At 36.4% G+C, this 17,518-nt stretch overlaps 1 protein-coding gene across 6 annotated transcripts in view; it reads left to right on the top strand.

The window, feature by feature from the left end:
* Positions 1 to 17,518, top strand: part of B3galt1 (beta-1,3-galactosyltransferase 1) — a 567,531-nt gene that overhangs the window by 258,624 nt on the left and 291,389 nt on the right. For 4 of the 6 annotated variants that reach the window (XM_042275403.2, XM_042275402.2, XM_076569592.1 and 1 more), the window contains exon 3: positions 9,476 to 9,579. The exons of the other annotated variants lie outside the window; for them this stretch is intronic. The gene's annotated coding sequence lies outside the window, so the exon portion shown is untranslated. The remainder of the gene's footprint in view (positions 1 to 9,475; positions 9,580 to 17,518) is intronic. 6 annotated transcript variants of the gene reach the window in all.

Consider the following 17,518-nt stretch of genomic DNA (forward strand, 5'->3'; position numbering starts at 1 on the left):
AGATCTCAGCTGGATCAAGAACAGAGAGGGAGAATAAGGAATAAGAGACCATGATAAATGAAGACCACATGAGAATAGGAAGAAGCAAAGTGCTAGGGAGGTCCACAGAAATCCACAAAGATATCTCCACAATAGACTACTGGCAATGGTCGAGAGACAGCCTGAACTGACCTACTCTGGTGATAGGATGGCCAAACACCCTAATTGTCATGCTAGAAACCTCATCCAATGACTGGGGGAACTGGATGCAGAGATCCACGGCCAGGTCCCAGGTAGAGTGCCAGGAGTCCAATTGGCAAGAAAGAAGAGGGTTTGTATGATCAAGAATTGTTGAGATCAAGATTGGAAAAAGCACAGGGACAGAGAGCCAAATGAATGGAAACACATGAACTATGAACCAATAGCTGAGGAGCCAAAACTGGATCAGGCCCTCTGGATAAGTGAGACAATTGATTGGCTTGATCTGTTTGGGAGGCATCCAGGCATTGGGACCAGGACCTGTCCTCAGTGCATGAGCTGGCTGTTTGGAACCTGGGGCTTATACAGGGACACTTTGCTCAGCCTGGGAGGAGGGGATCGGAACCTGCCTGGACTGAATCTACCAGGCTGAACTCAATCTCCAGGGGAGTCTTTGCCCTAGAGGAGATGGGAATGGGGGGGGGTGGGCTGGGGGGAAAGCAGGGGGATGGGGGGAAGGGGAAGAACAAAGGAATCCATGGCTAATATGTAAAATTAAATTAAATTATAAAATAAAATTTAAAAACATAATAAAAAAGAGGTTAATGATGCTTCTCAAGTAATTTTGAAACCCTTAAGAAAGCAAGTGAAAGCAGTCTATACCCTTGGAAATAGCTTTAAGTATGGAAAAAACTTACAGGCAAATAAGAAAAAAATAAGAAATTTATGTTATGCTTGAAATACAATAGAGACACATTGGCATCATTGAAACGTTCATGCTAATCTTAAAAAGCAGATTTAGAAAATTAAGAAGAGGGAATTTTACCATAAATCAAGCTTAAAGCCACTGATGAATTAGGCTCTGACCTCAACTGTCAGGAAAGCTTTCAGAATGATATCAAAGTTGACTATAAACTCTAAACTTTAGAAATGATTTGCATACTTACTGTTTTGTTAATAGTTCTGTTAAGAAATCTTTGCTGGATATTTGCTAAAGTTTGTAAAGTAGTCCTATAGAGTTTGCCTTTGAATGTAAATTAGTTCTGTTAAGAGATTTTTCTAGATAAGTTTGTAAAATAGTTCTATAGAGTTTCCTTTTGAATATAAGTTTGTAAAAAAGTATAAATAAGTATAGTAATATTCATGTTAGTGTAACTATATATAGTGATCATCATGCTAATTATAAGTATGGAAAAGTATAACTATTGAGTGTAAACAGTGTAAATATTGAATATAAAAATTGTAAATATTAAATGTAAAAGGTGTAAATGTTGAATGTAAGTTTGTAAAAAGTGTATAGTGATGTTCATACTAGAATTGTTTTTATTATTCTTTTACCTTCAGATATATTTGAACACTTTTTATGGTAGCCCAACATATAATTTTAAGGTCTCAGCAACCCATGGAAAACTTAAGCTACAGTGTCATAATTAGGGGAGCTTTACTATCTTCTTCCTAGAAGTTTCCACTCTTTCTCTGTTTTTCTTTAGAAAGGGGTAGGCCTCCCACAAAAAGATAAGTCTCCTGTAAACGAGTTAGTTTGTAAAATTGTCTTTATAATTAACATGGATTTTTGTTTACTTGAGTGGATACTTGGAAGTGTTTTGACATGACTATTTTCTCCTGGGAATCAAAATAGTCTCTGGAAAATTTTATTGAACATTTGTTAGGAGAGAGTCTTGAAAAGGGATTGGTGCAGCTAAGATTGCTGTAGTCACCTCAGACTCATTCCAAAATAGATATTCCATCTTTCTTATCCTCTACTCCTTTACTGGGAGGTGTGGCAGCTATGGAGATCATCGTGGATGATTGAAAGCTCTTAGTAGGTACCTGTGCCAAAGTTGAATTAGGCTCTGTACCCCCTCTAGACAGAGGCTGGTAGCCACAGACGGGCAACTTTCTTCTTGATTGCTTCCTGAATGTATGTATGTTAAATTATTCAAGAAGAATGACCTATAACAGGCACAGTCTTTTATCTAAGGGTCTTTGTGGGAGCCCTTTATTATATCAAGAAGGGGGAGTTGTGGAGGCCCATAAAAATTTCCTAGTGAGATCTGAGCTTGCTTTACCCAGCAAGGCTGCATTTAGAGCATTGCTGGACCATGTGCATAGTTACTAGGTTATTGGAAGGTTCTACACTTGACTGAGCTAGGGGAAGGTCTTTTGCTCCACTCCTTTGCATTTAGAAGAAGCAGAAGAGGCTGGTGGATAATGATCTAGGCCCTCTCAAAGCTATCCTGTGTTTCTATCTGTTTCTATCCCCTCTATCCTTCTATCTACTATGTATTATCCCTCTCTCCTCAAGAGTTCCCTGTCATAAAATGTGGGAGCCTGTCTCCCGGCTGAGCTCCTACAAGGTGGGAGGAAAATTCCATTTACATAAAACAAAACCTTGTTTCTCCTTTTCACAAACTCTTCAGCAATTTTTGGGTACTGGAATCACGAGTCACTTAGTCACTTCCACTAAATGGACATTCTTGTAGCTCATGTACTTTCTTAATAAAATAATCTCTGGGAAATATCTCCCTTTTTAGCATGTCTTCTGTGATTTATAGGTTCACATGCTTCAGAATGCACATCTGAAGAAGCTGTCTTTTAAAAGGGGTGTTGACCTTTCCCCTGCAAAGGTTATAAATGTATCTTTATTTTTCAGGCAGAGGAAACTGTGCCTTCATTAAGTTGATATTAGGACAGTGTCTTTGGTTAGGAAAAAAAGTGTCTTTTGATTAGAAAACTGGATTTTAAAACTTAGAAATAATAAGCAAAATAATTAATTTGCAAAACTATGGATTATAACTCTTGATTATTTTTTAAAATGTGCTCAGTTAAATGTAATCCTTTGTTATAAATATAGGAATGGTCTTCTATTATTCACAAAATTGTTATTTTTTTTACATAATCCAAGGCCATCTCAAGGATGTGTTAAGCTCACTGAACCAATTTGAACAAAAGCATAATTCTTGAAGTGTTGAATTTTAAGTACTCTGAAATGATAATGACAGTGATGATTAAATTGAGTTTTTAAAATATCTGTTAATATTGTGATGTTTTGCTTAAGGCTTTATTATGCTTTTATCTTCTCTTTAAATTGATCAATTCACTGTTTTGGCACAACTGAAAGTTCAGTGACTTCTCCTGTATCTTCCACTCCTGCAGGCATGTCCTCTCTCATTATCAATAACCTCATCAGAGTGGTCAATGGGTTAACCCACCTCAATACATCATTTTTTCCTATAATTCTAAGTTTGCACTGGAATTCTATATCAGAATTTTGCATTATATAGTTGTAGAGACATATAAAATGATATAATCCACCATTAAAGTCTCATACAGCACAATGTTACTACCCCAAAATATTCTGAGTTATACTTCTTTGTGTCAACCAAATGCTTAAAAACCCCTGGTCCTTTAAAGGCAATCATTTATTATCCTATAGTCTTAAAAAATCTCAGATTGGTTTCTCTTAATGATATACATTTTAATTTCTTATAAATCTTTTCATGACTTGGATGTCATTTCACCTTAGCATTTAATAATAATTTACTAAATATATTTTCAACTCCTGAGATATTCTTGGTTGCCTTTAACTGTAGCTAGAGTTTTCCTGCCTTGCCCACAGTCAGGACAAATCTTTGTCACCCGCCAGATCCACAGCTGCTCAGATCCAACCAAGTAAACACAGAGACTGATATTGCTTACAAACTGTATGGCCGTGGCAGGTTTCTTGCTAACTGTTCTTATAGCTTAAATTAATCCATTTCCATAAATCTATACCTTGCCACGTGGCTGGTGGCTTACCGGTGTCTTCACATGCTGCTGGTCATGGCGGCAGCTGGCATTGTCTCTCTGCCTCAGCTTTCTGCTTCCCAGAATTCTCCTCTCTCCTTGTCCCACCTACTTCCTGCCTGACCACTGGCCAATCAGTGTTTTATTTATTGACCAATCAGAACAATTTGACATACAGACCATCCCACAGCATTTAACATATGATAATTGGGAGTAATTCTGTTATGTTATGAACATCCATGTGCAAGTTGTGTGGACATAAGATTTCAATTTCATATATGAACATGACAGTGATAGAAGGTAAAAAGGTAGATCTATCCCTCATTCCTGATCAGATGGGAAAACATTCAATCTCCCAACATTCAATATCAGAATAACAGTCATGTTTTTATAGTCATACCCTACTATCTTAGTTAGGGTTTCTATTTGTATGAAGAAACAACATGGCCATGGCAACTCTTATAAAGAAAAAAAAACATTTAATTGGATGGCTTAAATTTTCAGAGGTTTAGTCCATTATCATCATGGCAGGACATGGCAGCATGCAGAAGACATGTTGGAGAAGGAGCTGAGAGCAGAAAAGGAGCAACATCTTGATCCTGCAGGAAACAGAAAGTCATCTGAGACTCTGGGTGTGGCTTGAGCATATATGAGACCTCAAAGCTTGTCTCTACAGTGACACACTTCTTCCAACAAAGCCACAACTCCTAATAGTGTCAATCCTTATAGGTTTATGGGGGCAAATCACATTCAGACTACCACACCTACCTTATTGGGAGTTTTGTTTGTGTGTTTGCATGCTTGTTTTGTTGTTTTTATGGGTAGTTATTGAATCTTACCATGTATTATTATTGGTGGTGTATTTTAGGAGTGTGTGGTTGTTGGTCTTTTGTTTGTCTTTACTAGCCTGGAAATTTCCTGCATTAAACTAATTGATTTGAGGGTTTTAAATAAGTTTACATTCCTAGGATAAATCCCATTCGGTTTCATTACTATTCATTTACCATATCTTTGGCTAGTATGAGAAATAATGGAGTTATTTTCTTATTATGATTCAGTTAGTTTTCATACTACAGTGATACCTACCCTCAATATAAATTAGGAGTTGTCTCTGATTCCTTATCCAGAAAGAGATTGTAAAGTTGAAAGTATTTTTTTGTAAATATTTGATAGAAATGCTCAATGAACTCAGCTAGCCATGGTGCTTTCTAATACTCAAGGGTATTAATTATTTATCTCAATTTTTAAAATAGGTACATGTCTGTTTCTTCTTATTTGAGTTTTGCCCAATTGTGTCTTTTAAGGAGTTGGTCCTTTGTATAAAGGTTAAGATGTTTATAGACATAGATCCCCATGGTATTAGAATGTTTCAATAAATCTGTTACCCATTTTTCTGGTACAAGTATTTATATGCCATTTGTTTCCAAGATATTGTAGTGGATAAATAAAAAGCATCATAGTTTCAATACAATAGATGTACTTTGAATACATATGTAATTACATCCCTCACAGTAACCTTCTTTTAAAACTATTTTGAAAACTGTGAAGTTGCATAATTCTCATCCTAGTAAAGGGAAACATTGCATCTTCTATGCATTTGTCCCAAACATCACACCTGAAAGAAATCTACTGTGTGGCTGAAGGGGACTTCCACATGGACATGGAACAACCTAACAAGATGTCAGCAGCAAACACAAAGTTCCTTGTATCAACTTGTCTTGCATCTGCCCTCAATGACTGTCTCTACATTCACATTAAAAGGTCATTCCGTGTAGGTTATTAGGTAGTGGAGGACTCTCCTGTGAGTCAGACACGAGCTTCTTCAGTCATGTAACTTGACACATGACAGGACACAAACTGTCTAAAAAGGGCATCTTCTTTCTATTAAATATCACTATGACAGCCAGATGTTTGCTAGGTCTGGAGAGAGCACTGGGAAGACTATGTGTAATCTGTGTTTCTAATTCAAAGGCAATATGAGAAGTCAGTGCTGGCATTTAATTATAGAGAAGAGAAATCTCTCCTAGAACTTGCCCAGAGCCCCTCAGAGCTATACTGCAGAGCTCAATCCAGAAGCACCTGCCTCTTGTCAGATGTCTGCATTATATGTCAAGGCATGAACAACATTTCAACATACACAAGATTTTTTTAACCTAGAATCTTCAGAGACCAAAAGTAACTAACCATTCAAAATCAACCAGAATAATTGTTCCTGTTCTTGTCCTCAAATTTAAAAAGTTTACATATTAACTATTCATTGCCAGCATGGTTCAGCCAAAACACACAATTCCAAAAAATTAATAGCTATTAACCCACTACCTTTAGTGATTTGAACACTTGAAATTATGTGATATTATAAAATAGGGAGGAAAATTGAGAAAGAAGAATCCAGAGTCAGAGTAGAAGGCACAAAACTTATGAGGGAAGCAACAAAAATATTCCCCAATTCCATTGTAGTAAAACCATCAATGACAAGGAAAAAGTGTCCTTTGTATTAAGGCAATTTTAAAGCAGAATGGACTAGCAGTCATGACCATTACCTGATTCAGCTTTGAAAATCAATAATGAGCATTAGCATTGTTGCTACATATAGAAGTAAAGGAAAAAACAATAATTAAAATGAAGGTCATTCCACTTACATTACTAATAACTCTAGGAAGTTATGTAATATGTAAATACTTTACATTAAAAAATTCCAATCTTTATCTCACATAAGCCCTTGCTCTTTAAAGTGATTGACATTTTCAGCTGTATGAAAAGAATCATTCAGATTTTTCTTTTTCACATTTGGGAAGTAGAGGAAGCAGATGCTGTCCTTTTCTTAATTTATTAAAAATCCACTGTTCAGTTTTTAACCTTGCCACAATCTATCTCTAATCACAAAAAAAAGCAATGACTTTCTTTTCAGCCATATTTCCCTCACCAGACAAGACCTGAACCTCATGAATATTCAGATGAAGCATATGAATCTGCTCAAATATCTAGTGCAAATCTGCCTAGTAAGGTCTTTACTTTACAGTGTTTATTCCTCTAAGTTTAGACCTGGTGTTATTGGGTTAAGCAGGCCTGGTTTTTGACAAATACATTCAATTATTTTTGTTCTAAGGTCACTTTGTAGTTGTCAAAAGGACCTCATAATGACTTCTGATGGGACCCTGTGGCTCAGGCAAAGATGCTGTTACTTAAGTAACGAGAAAAGAAAAATGCCAGTTGCTCGGTTAATTAGAAATAATAAGAGAAGCTAAATTAAATCCTGCTGTTTCCTCACTCCAATTCAAAGAGACATTGATGAATTGAGGCATCTCAGAGTTTCTTCTCATATTATCCCAAGCCCCTGTCCCCAGGGTGTCTTCTCCTGTGCCTTACATGCTGTGTAGGAAGGTGATCTATGAGTCAGACAGGTACTCACTAAGGGAAAGCAGGTGTGAAATACAATGGGGAGAGTTTTCTCATGTGCACAGAGACAAGTTCATCCCAGATGTGATTTCAGCAGAGAATCAAAAGCCCTTTTAACTAAGAAAATGCAATACACATATTTACGGAAATATTATTTGAAATTTACTTGATTGTGCCAGGAAACTACTTTCTGTTTCTACTAAGTGAATTGAAACATGAAAATGTATAAACTTTTTAAAATTCTTTAAAAGATTATTAAATTTTGTTTGACACTAGAGATGACAGGCAGCATGATTAATTGCCACTCATAATTGCAGTTTCATTCCAATGGTTATTGCTTGTCAGTATCAATTAATAGCTCAACAAAAACCTCATTCATTCCAGAATATTAAGGAATGATGGCTCGTGGGAATTGTGCTAAACTAGCACTTTCAATTAGATTTTGAGTTTTATAGGTTACTGAATAATAGTTTATGAGTTTATAATAGTAAGTACCAGTGAGTTATTGTTAAATTGTAATTACTATAATTATGCATGTTTATCTAGAGAATTGTAATTGGTATTGTCTTTATGTTTAAAAATAGTCTATTGTATTTAATTGTTCACATAATGTATAGGTTCTGAAGTTTATTATAAGAGGGAATCAGGTACAAAATAATATATTAGAGTAATCTAGCTGGAGGGTACAGTACATAGCGATTGGCTCATGGTGCTGGGGGCTATGGGAATATTCTAAGTAGACAACCTGGAAAGGTTCAGTTTCAAACACAATTGCCTTTGCATAGTCTGAACTCCATGTTCCAGTGTTCTTTTCCTATGGTATAAATAATTTATTATATGAATTTGTAAAAACACCAATATATAAAACAAAATGAAATGTGTATGACTTCTAGGTGAGGAGATTGAAACTCAAACTTTAGTAGGATTCCAGAATCATTGCATTTGTTTCCAGAACTACTTTTTGCTTATATAATATACTTTCTGTCAACCCTAAAAAGATGAAAAGATGTATATATTTCAAAATAAATGCCATAAAATCTAAGCTTTGCAATTAATAACAGTTCATAAAGAGAGGAATGTGCAAGGTCATTTTAGCCTTTGAATACTGCCTTCAGAAAACCAGTCAAAAATCCGTTAATCCAATCCAAAATTTAAAATTCAGAGTGGTATCTGATTAAAATTATTAATCCTAAATGATCAGAATAAATTGAAGCTTACTGAATCACAGTCCAATTCTTACTTATTAGTGTTGTGGCAACAACATTCAACTTACAAGAAGAAACGTATGAACATTCTAATCAAGGGAAATGAATGTTGAAAGGTCTGATTATTTGGGAAACTTGAAGATCATTCTGTAGACCCAAGGGATTATGAAGTAGTTGTAAAACTGATTTGGAAAAAAGATAAATGCAGTAAATCACAAGCTACAACCTTCCTTTATCTGGTTTGTTGCTTTCATCCACTGCCAAAATTTTCTCTTAATTTGGCACACTGGGCTCAAATTTTACCATGTCTTACTTTATATCATTTTTTCTTCATAAATGAGTTAAAAACATTTATCAATGTAAATGAAAGAAGTGCAAGATGATAATGTAGAAACAGAAGGATGTTAGCTTTCTTTTTTATTAATTAATTAGTTAATTAAATTTTCCCAGCCCAATCAGTTTCCCCTCCCTCTCCCTCCCTCCCTGCTTCCCCTCTTTCCAGTCGCCCCCCCCCCCAGCTTCCCCTATCCTACCCCATCAACTTCCTCTCCATTCTCTTCAGAAAAGGGCAGGCCTCCCATGTAGATCAGTCAGCCATGGCATGGCATGTTTCAGTAAGACTAGGTAACTCCTTTCCTATTAAAGTTGGAAGAGTCAACCCAGCAGGAGGAAAGAGTCCTAAAAGTAGGCAACAGAGTCAGAGACAGCCCCACTTCGCCCCACCCTATCCCTCCCTCATCCATACAACTGTAACACATGTACAGAGGGCCTACATCAGTCCCATGTAAGTTCTCTGGTTGGTGGTTCAGTCTCCTTGAACCCCCATTAGCCCAGGTCAGTTGACTTTGTGTTTTACCATGGTGTCCTTGGCCCCTCTGGCTCCTATAATCCTGCCTCCCCCTCTTCCACAGGATTTCCCAAGTTTTGCCTAATTTTTGGCTGTGGGTCCCTGCATCTGTTTCCATCAGTTGCTGGATGAAGCCTCTCTGATGACAATTGGTCCAGGCAACTATCTGTGAGTATAGCAGAATATCGTTAGGAGTCATTTCATTGGCTTTTTTCCTGTCATGTTTGGTTCTATCCCAGGTCTCTTGGGCTGTCCAGCCTCTTATCCTAGTTAAATTTCTTCCATAAGTTTTTGAAATTCCATTAACTATTCTAATTTAAATGATGCTTCATGTATAAATAAGAACTGTTAAAACATGTTTCTCTTAACCTCCACTTTTGTATTCTATTTTATATTTTATGATAAAATGCCTTATCAGATGGTCTGTTTTCTGGTCAAAACTCTTCTTTAGCAAAATGCAAAAAGGCTATCGTATTGCCATGATTGAAGGATTAAGTAATACATGAAAATATGCAAACAAGAATGTGAACCCTATGACAGCTAAATAAAAACTTATTACTGATTTTATTGTTTTTGTTTATATAAGAGATTAGATTGTTAAATTCTTGCTTCACTGTCTTGGCGGAAGCACAGACAAAGACTTTCACTGACCACAGGGTGTTGATTTCCGCCCATCATTCCAGCCTATCAGTTGACTTCCCAACCGTCATGGATGGCATTTTTGCATAGCTCTGTGAGACCTAAAATTATGACAGAAATGTCTTCTATATTTTCATAAAAGTCAATTGTAATAATGTTTATCAGTACATGGCTTAGTACAGAGCTGCTAGGCATGCCAGCAGGCTCTCCTTGGCAGAGTGAAGCTGATCCACTAATCTCACACTCTCTATAAAGTGGTTCAACCAGCTTTGCATCTGTTTAACCAGATTATCACACAGCTTGCATGTCTCTGTCTTGTATGTGAGCATATCATGGCTGATATTGTGAAATGGCTTTCTGAAATGCATCCTTACAAACTAACAGGGTCTGGCTCCAAACAGCCTCCTCCTTAGGTTTACAATGTGCAATATGTAAGCTTACTCAATTATCTCATCCACGGGAAAAAGCCTATTTCTAGAGGGCGAACTCGTGGGAAACACAATCTTACTATCATTCTTACATCCAGAATCTTGAAGGTTTTCTATTTTTTTAAATTTTATAAACTGTCCTTTTTAAAAAAGACGTGTAAATTAAATCAAAACATTACACACCAAAACTATTTACACTTCAAATTCTATACAACTTAATGAAATTAGAAACATAAATACAAATACAATTGGAATTCAAAATGGAATCTCTGAAGCTTCACCTTAAATTTTACACTTTAAGTATTAAATATATTTTAGTAAAATATTACAATTTCATTAAATTAAAAATAGTATAATATCCAAGTATTTATAAAACACAATTTACATTTAAAATATGATATATTCCAAAATCTAGCTATCTCTTGGCTTTGTTTTTCCTACCATGCATTATTATCTCTAAATAATCCTGTGTCTTTACTACATTCTATAAATAAATATCTGTACAGCACACAAAGGAAGTTAGGATCCTCATTCTCAAACATCTCATTTAGCAGATTCTATTAGGACCTAGAAATCTAGTTTTTATTCCAGATGACTTTGCACATTGTCAATAAGGCATTTTATTGAAATGCTGTCAGTAAAATGATTGCCTTTCCCAAAACCATTTATTGTAGGTTTTGTAATAAACATGCCTTTTCCTTCTTACTTTAAGAATTAATATGTCTAAAATTTTACCCCGTAAACAATTTCTTGATCATATAAATATTATATATGGAAAATAAGCCTCTTCAATTAAAACAGTACATTTTGAGACTTTAATTAGACTGCTCTGATTGACTAAACTAGATAATTGCTGATCTCAATTATAAACTGAAAAGACACAAGCTAAGGAGAATTTTAGGGAAGGCAGGTTTAGTAGGCTTATACAATATCATCTTTTTATTTCCTGGTTCTTTGAGTGTTTTTTTTTTTTTTAAATAAAATTCAGGGCAGAGACACTAGCAAAAAGTTTCACATCCAATCAATGACTTGAATAAGACAGTCCTCTACTAGCTATCAGCACTATGAGTGATTGGAGGCAGCATTGCTATTGAGGAGCAGAGCCTATTTGCACCTGATCGTCGGTCCTGGCTCAATTTCCCGTCTCCCTCTCCAAGGTTGTGTGATCACCTTTGCCGCAATGCCACTTGCTCTAAGATTGTCCATACGCTATGCTTTAGGAACGAAGGGTAAAGGACATGATGCCACCATCAGTACAGTCACACCTCTTGATGCTCTGTCACCTTGCAAGATGTATCTGCCTTTACACCAATCACAGGGTTAAAGGAGGACGTGTTTAGAGAGAAGAAATGAGTCTTGCTGTCGAATTCTCCCACCTCTCATTCTCCCAGGCTTTCAGTATCCAGCTTAACACATTCTAGATCTATCACACACCAGTATCTCCTGTTGTTCTCTTGTCCCCATACGCTGCTCATTATCTTACAAAACATGGAGCCACGTGGTTATATAAACAGCTTGTGAAAATTATTTCATGGTGTAACTTAAGATGAAATCGTAATAGCCTTAAGAAGTAACAATGAAACCTCTTTATTTGCCTTAGGTTATGTGATATTTCTGTCATGTTCTGTACCCTAACCACAGCACCAAAATATTTAAGAAATGCTTGGTACATATAATGACTTGTAGGAAGGGAAAACTAGTAAATTAAAAGCACCTAGTTTGATCTCCAATGTTAATAATTATATTGAAGGTTGTCTCCTTTGTACCTAAAGCAATCTATTTGTAGAACAGAGATGAGACTAGAATGATAATGACATAACGATCAGTTAGAACTAAACACCCTTATTTTTACATTGGCAATGAGCAGCTGGATACAGTGGTCAAACAGTATACCTAATTATGGAGAGGGTGATGCCCAGAGGCCTCTAGGCCCTGAGCCTGAAGTACATGGTGTCTTCAGCAATAGGGACCTAACTTCAACACCTGGGTTGAAGCTAAGAACAATAGCAATTGCTTAAATTATTTTAGGAGTCTCTTGTACAATCCTGACCAACAATTTAAAATATGCCTTCTCATACTTGGTGTTAGGATATTTTTTAGATGGTCTTTGGCTTTTGGAAAGAGCACTGTCAGCACAGATGGGAAATTTTTATTTAAGCTATATATGTGTATTTGTATACCAACCTACCTATGTTATAGATATTTTAGGTAGATAGTTAATAATTTAATTCTTTACGATATTTTCAAATGTCCTTACTCTCTGTGTGTGTTTACCCTCTTTATTTATTTATCTCCCTTCTGCTCCCTGATTAGACTTCCCTCTTTTTCTGCTTGAGCATTACATTTCATGACCAAAAGATGCCATGCAAACTTTCAGAGAAAGACCAACCAACATTCCTACACAACTATGACACCTATGAACAACAAAATACAGCATGTCATGATAACTCTAAAGAGTGCAATAGTAGTACACATGCTTTGGTGGTAACCCACAGCTCTTTAATTGGAGTTAAGACCACTCCACAACAAAGCATCCATACCTGGTACTGGAAACCTAGTCTGATACCCAGAGCTAGTGAAGTCATGAATATTGGGGAATAACTTTCAAATGCCATTTTACTAAACCAGTATAATATTTAACTGCATTCTAAATATTTGTCCTTATACCCACAAAGAAGTGCCATCCTTGTTCATCATCAAAACAAATTTTTTTCTTTGCAACAAATGAAGACCATCACAGAAAATGACAATCAATCAAAATGCAGAGTTATTGTAGATCCTAGTCCCAACTGATTCATCTACACCATTACTCCTGCACCTGAAGCTAAAGAATCTTGCAGAAGAGAGGACAGAAAGATGGTAAAAGCCAGAGGTACAGGGAGTTAGCTGTGAGATGCTATCTCCTAGAATTGACCAAAGCTATACTTATAATGTCTCATTAACATGATTCTCTACACATCAGCTAAACAAGGAGGACATCAATAGACATGCTAATGTTCACGGGAGAAGGACCAGGAGACCTGGACCCTACATAAAGAATTTTAGGCAGCTAAGGAATGTTGTGAGTAGGATAGTCTTCCATAGGGAAAAGCACACCGATTAGTTATTCAGTACCAAATAGTCAGCCCTGAAAACATACAAGTAAGTAACATTACGCAGACTGAGCAGGTTGTACCTTTTTTTACAGGTGTGTGTGTGTGTGTGTGTGTGTGTGTGTGTGTGTGTGTGTGTGTGTGTAAAACAATTGATGAAAACATAAGTTATGTCTCTGAAAGAGAACAAGGAGTGGTATATGAGAAATTGTATGGAAGAAAGGGAAGAAGAAGAAAATGATATAATTAATTTCAACAAGTAAAGTAAATTTAAAAAGTGAAGGAGCTTTCAGGCTGGAAAGATAGTTCAGTCTGTAAAGTACCCAAGAAATGCAGACCTGAGTTCAAGCCCCAAAACTCACACAAAAAGCAGGGCATACTGTTTTTTTCTTATAATCCCAATCACAAGGAGAGGAAGAAACAGGTAGAACCCCAAGGCTTGTTGGCTTCTTAGTTTCACTTAATCAGGGAATGGCAGATCCAGTAAAAGACCCCTCTCAGAACACAATGTAGACAACTCCTAAGGAATCACATCTGTGGTTAACGGTTAATACTTGGCCACTAAACACATGTGCATAGTTGTGGACACTTGCCCTGCACACACACACATACACACATACACACACACACACACACACACACACACACACACACACCACAAACAACATGCTTTCAATAGATTTTAATTAATTAATATATATTCATTGACTGATCATTTTAACCATCCTGCATGTTAACTTTGATTATATATGTGCTTCTCTTCCTGACTCCCATCTCTCCTTAAAGCTCTATCATGGTTCTAATTGGTCTCTAACATATTGGTTTTGGGTTTTTGTTTTGTTTTGTTTTGTTTTTTTGGTTTGGTTGGTGTTTTGTTTTTGTTTTTGTGTTGTTGTTGTTTTTGTACAGAACGTGACTTTGGGGATTATAAATATTCAAATTAATTTCCCACAGGTCACACAATGTTTTGGAAGAGATATCAAGTACTATGCTAAGGTTACTTCATTTAAGAACATTCTTTTTTTGTTGTTTTGTTTTGTTTTTTGTTTTTTCGAGACAGGGTTTCTCTGTGTAGCTTTGTGCCTTTCCTGGAACTCACTTGGTAGCCCAGGCTGGCCTCGAACTCACAGAGATCCGCCTGGCTCTGCCTCCCAAGTGCTGGGATTAAAGGCGTGCACCACCACCGCCCGGCTAAGAACATTCTTAATTAGTGAAATTAACTGAGCTTCCCCTTAGTAATTTACTGAAAAATCTTAAGAGAAATCAAGCAAGATGTTTCCTGGTGAACACACAGAAACTCTGCCCCTCTAACTTTATTATACACTTAACTAGTCAAATTGTCTTTCAAAAATTATAGAACCTTGAATCAATGAAGCAATAAAAATTGCTCTTCCCTAGATGATTCTATTCAGATATTTATCACTATCTACCATAAATGATGAACAACAAGCATAACTATTTTTTCCATTATTAGTGTTTAGCATTACATAAACAAATGAGCATCACTCAGGTCTGCTTCTAAAAAAATCACACATCGAGTCCTGTAAGAGACCACTCAGCTGTCAACTTTCCTAGATCCTCTGTAACTAGAACAAACCCAAGACATTTCAATGAAGTAGAAAAATTATTTCAAAGTCACAGCTGTTAAACTGTGAATCAAAATTTCTAACACTCTCCAAAAATAATCCAAAATGCAATGGTACCAGTAGGCTATCTTAAGGTTGCAGATCACTCAGATCCACATTACAGGCATTAGCGTTGCATATGTAGTAAGAAACTAAATCTGAAATTGCTCTGAGAAGCATGACTTTAAAAAATAGGTCAGGGTTTTCCCCATTTGAATCATTACATTCTAACTAAATTTCTGGGTGATTGTTCTCTATGTGTATGTATGTATGTATGTATGTGTGTATGTATGTATGTATGTATGTATGTACGTATGTGTGTATGTATGTATGTGTTTGCACAGGTATTTTGTTTTATTGCTCATTGGCAAATGTTTTGAGTCAGGGTCTCTCTTGGAACTTCTTGATTCAGCTAGACTGGCTTGTAAGCAAGGACCAGCGATCTTCAGGTTCTGTGGTCCCAGCTCTGGTATTACAGGTGCGCACTCACCGTGTACAGTAATGCTGTTTACCTGGACTCTGCGTATTGAACTGAGGTCCTTTACCTATTGAGCATCCATGTGGTCCCTTGAGGCTTTCTAGTAGAAAAAAAAATCTACCTTTGGAACTCAAGTACGGATATTATCAGCCTCTGATATATGTATTTTCTCCAGAGAACAGAGCCACTGAAAATAGATACTGTAATAGTGGTTCTCTTAAAAATCCTCACAGTTGCCTTAATGGATGTGAAGAAACAAGAATAGCCTGGGTAGGAATGCAAGTGTACTCATGGGCTTTGGTATCATCATTTCTCTTATTTAGACCTATTCCTGGGGAAACTCAGATGTTGAAAGTCAGCCGTGCCCCATATGGGATGTTAACAAGTACTGAGTGTGGTAGGGACAATTGGAGGGCAAATATTCTGCTTTTTCCTTGCAAAATTCTGACATTCAATTCAGAGATGGATGTGTATAATAGAAAACCTAATAATATAGTGGGAAGCATTTCCTTTCAGCCTCGAAAGAGAATGTTACAAAGAGAACAGATGGTGATGTGCTTGCAGTAATAGGCCGATACACTGAAGAGTCTTTGACAGAGCTTGTCCACAGATAGAATACTAGTGGCGGGGCTGAAATATGTTTTTATATTGCTCAGTTGCTCATTGACTTACTCTGCCTACTAACAGATGTTCAGAGACTAAATTTGGTTTGCCCTTTTCTGCTAATGTTACATGTCTATACTGAATTTGTTTAACCATATCACCTCAAATTTGGCTTCTGTACACCTTTACAATCCTTTTTAAAGTAAAATTTGATAGATAAAATATTACTCCTAACAAGTATTACTTTCTTGTTCATTTTTTTTCTAATAACCAGAGAAGCAGGAGAAGGAAATGCTTCTCAGTCCAAACTGTGCATCAGAAGCCATTGTTGAATTTGTAGGGCTTGTGATTTTTGTTGTTCATTTTGGTTTGGTTGGTTGGCTGGTTTTGTTTTAGGCATGGTTTTATTCTGTACTATAAACTGACCTTGAAATTGCTATGTAGCATAGGTTGTCCTCAAACTCACAGCAACCCTCTGTCTCAGCTTCCAGAATGCTGGAATGACCTCCTTTTATTAACAATGCCCTACTTTGTTACCACAAAATCCCTTATCTTAGATATCTAGACAAATGTATCTTTTAAAATGTTTTTGGTGGACCCAATATTCAGTTAGGCTTGCTTGCTACTGGGTTAAAGACCTCAAAATATGAACAGGAGCATGTGTGTTGGCATAAGCCTTTAATCCAAGCACTGGGGAGTCAAAGGTAAGGGAATCTCTATGAGTTCAAGTTTAGCCTCATCTTCAGAGTGAGTTCCAGGACAATCAGAGCTACATGGTGAGAAACTGTCTCAAAAAACAAAACAAGAAGGAAAGAAAGAAAAAGAAAAGGATGGGAAAAAAGAAAAAAGAAGAAAGAAAGGAAGGAAGGAAGGAAGGAAGGAAGAGAAAGAGAGAGAGAGAGAGAGAGAGAGAGAGAGAAAGAAAGAAGGAAAGAAAGAAAGAAAGAAAGGAAGGAAGGAAGGAAGGAAGGAAGGAAGGAAGGAAGGAAGGAAGGAAGGAAGAAAGAAAGAATGAATGAATTACACACACTCCCTTAGCTGGCTAGAACATCAGTGCAGCAGAAACAAGTAGTTTAACTGAGTTATCCTAATTCCTTTTTTTTTAATCATGATTTTTCTTCCTTCATCTTTCTCTTACATTCCTGAGGTGCAAACATCTTATTTTATTTTTTATTTGTTTATCTACTTCATAACCTTCATAAAACAGAGGGTTGAAAATCAATTCCTGCATGGAAGGCAGAG

The sequence above is a fragment of the Peromyscus maniculatus genome, chromosome 4 (genome assembly GCF_049852395.1).
Source record: "Peromyscus maniculatus bairdii isolate BWxNUB_F1_BW_parent chromosome 4, HU_Pman_BW_mat_3.1, whole genome shotgun sequence".
NCBI classification, from domain to species: domain Eukaryota; kingdom Metazoa; phylum Chordata; class Mammalia; order Rodentia; family Cricetidae; genus Peromyscus; species Peromyscus maniculatus.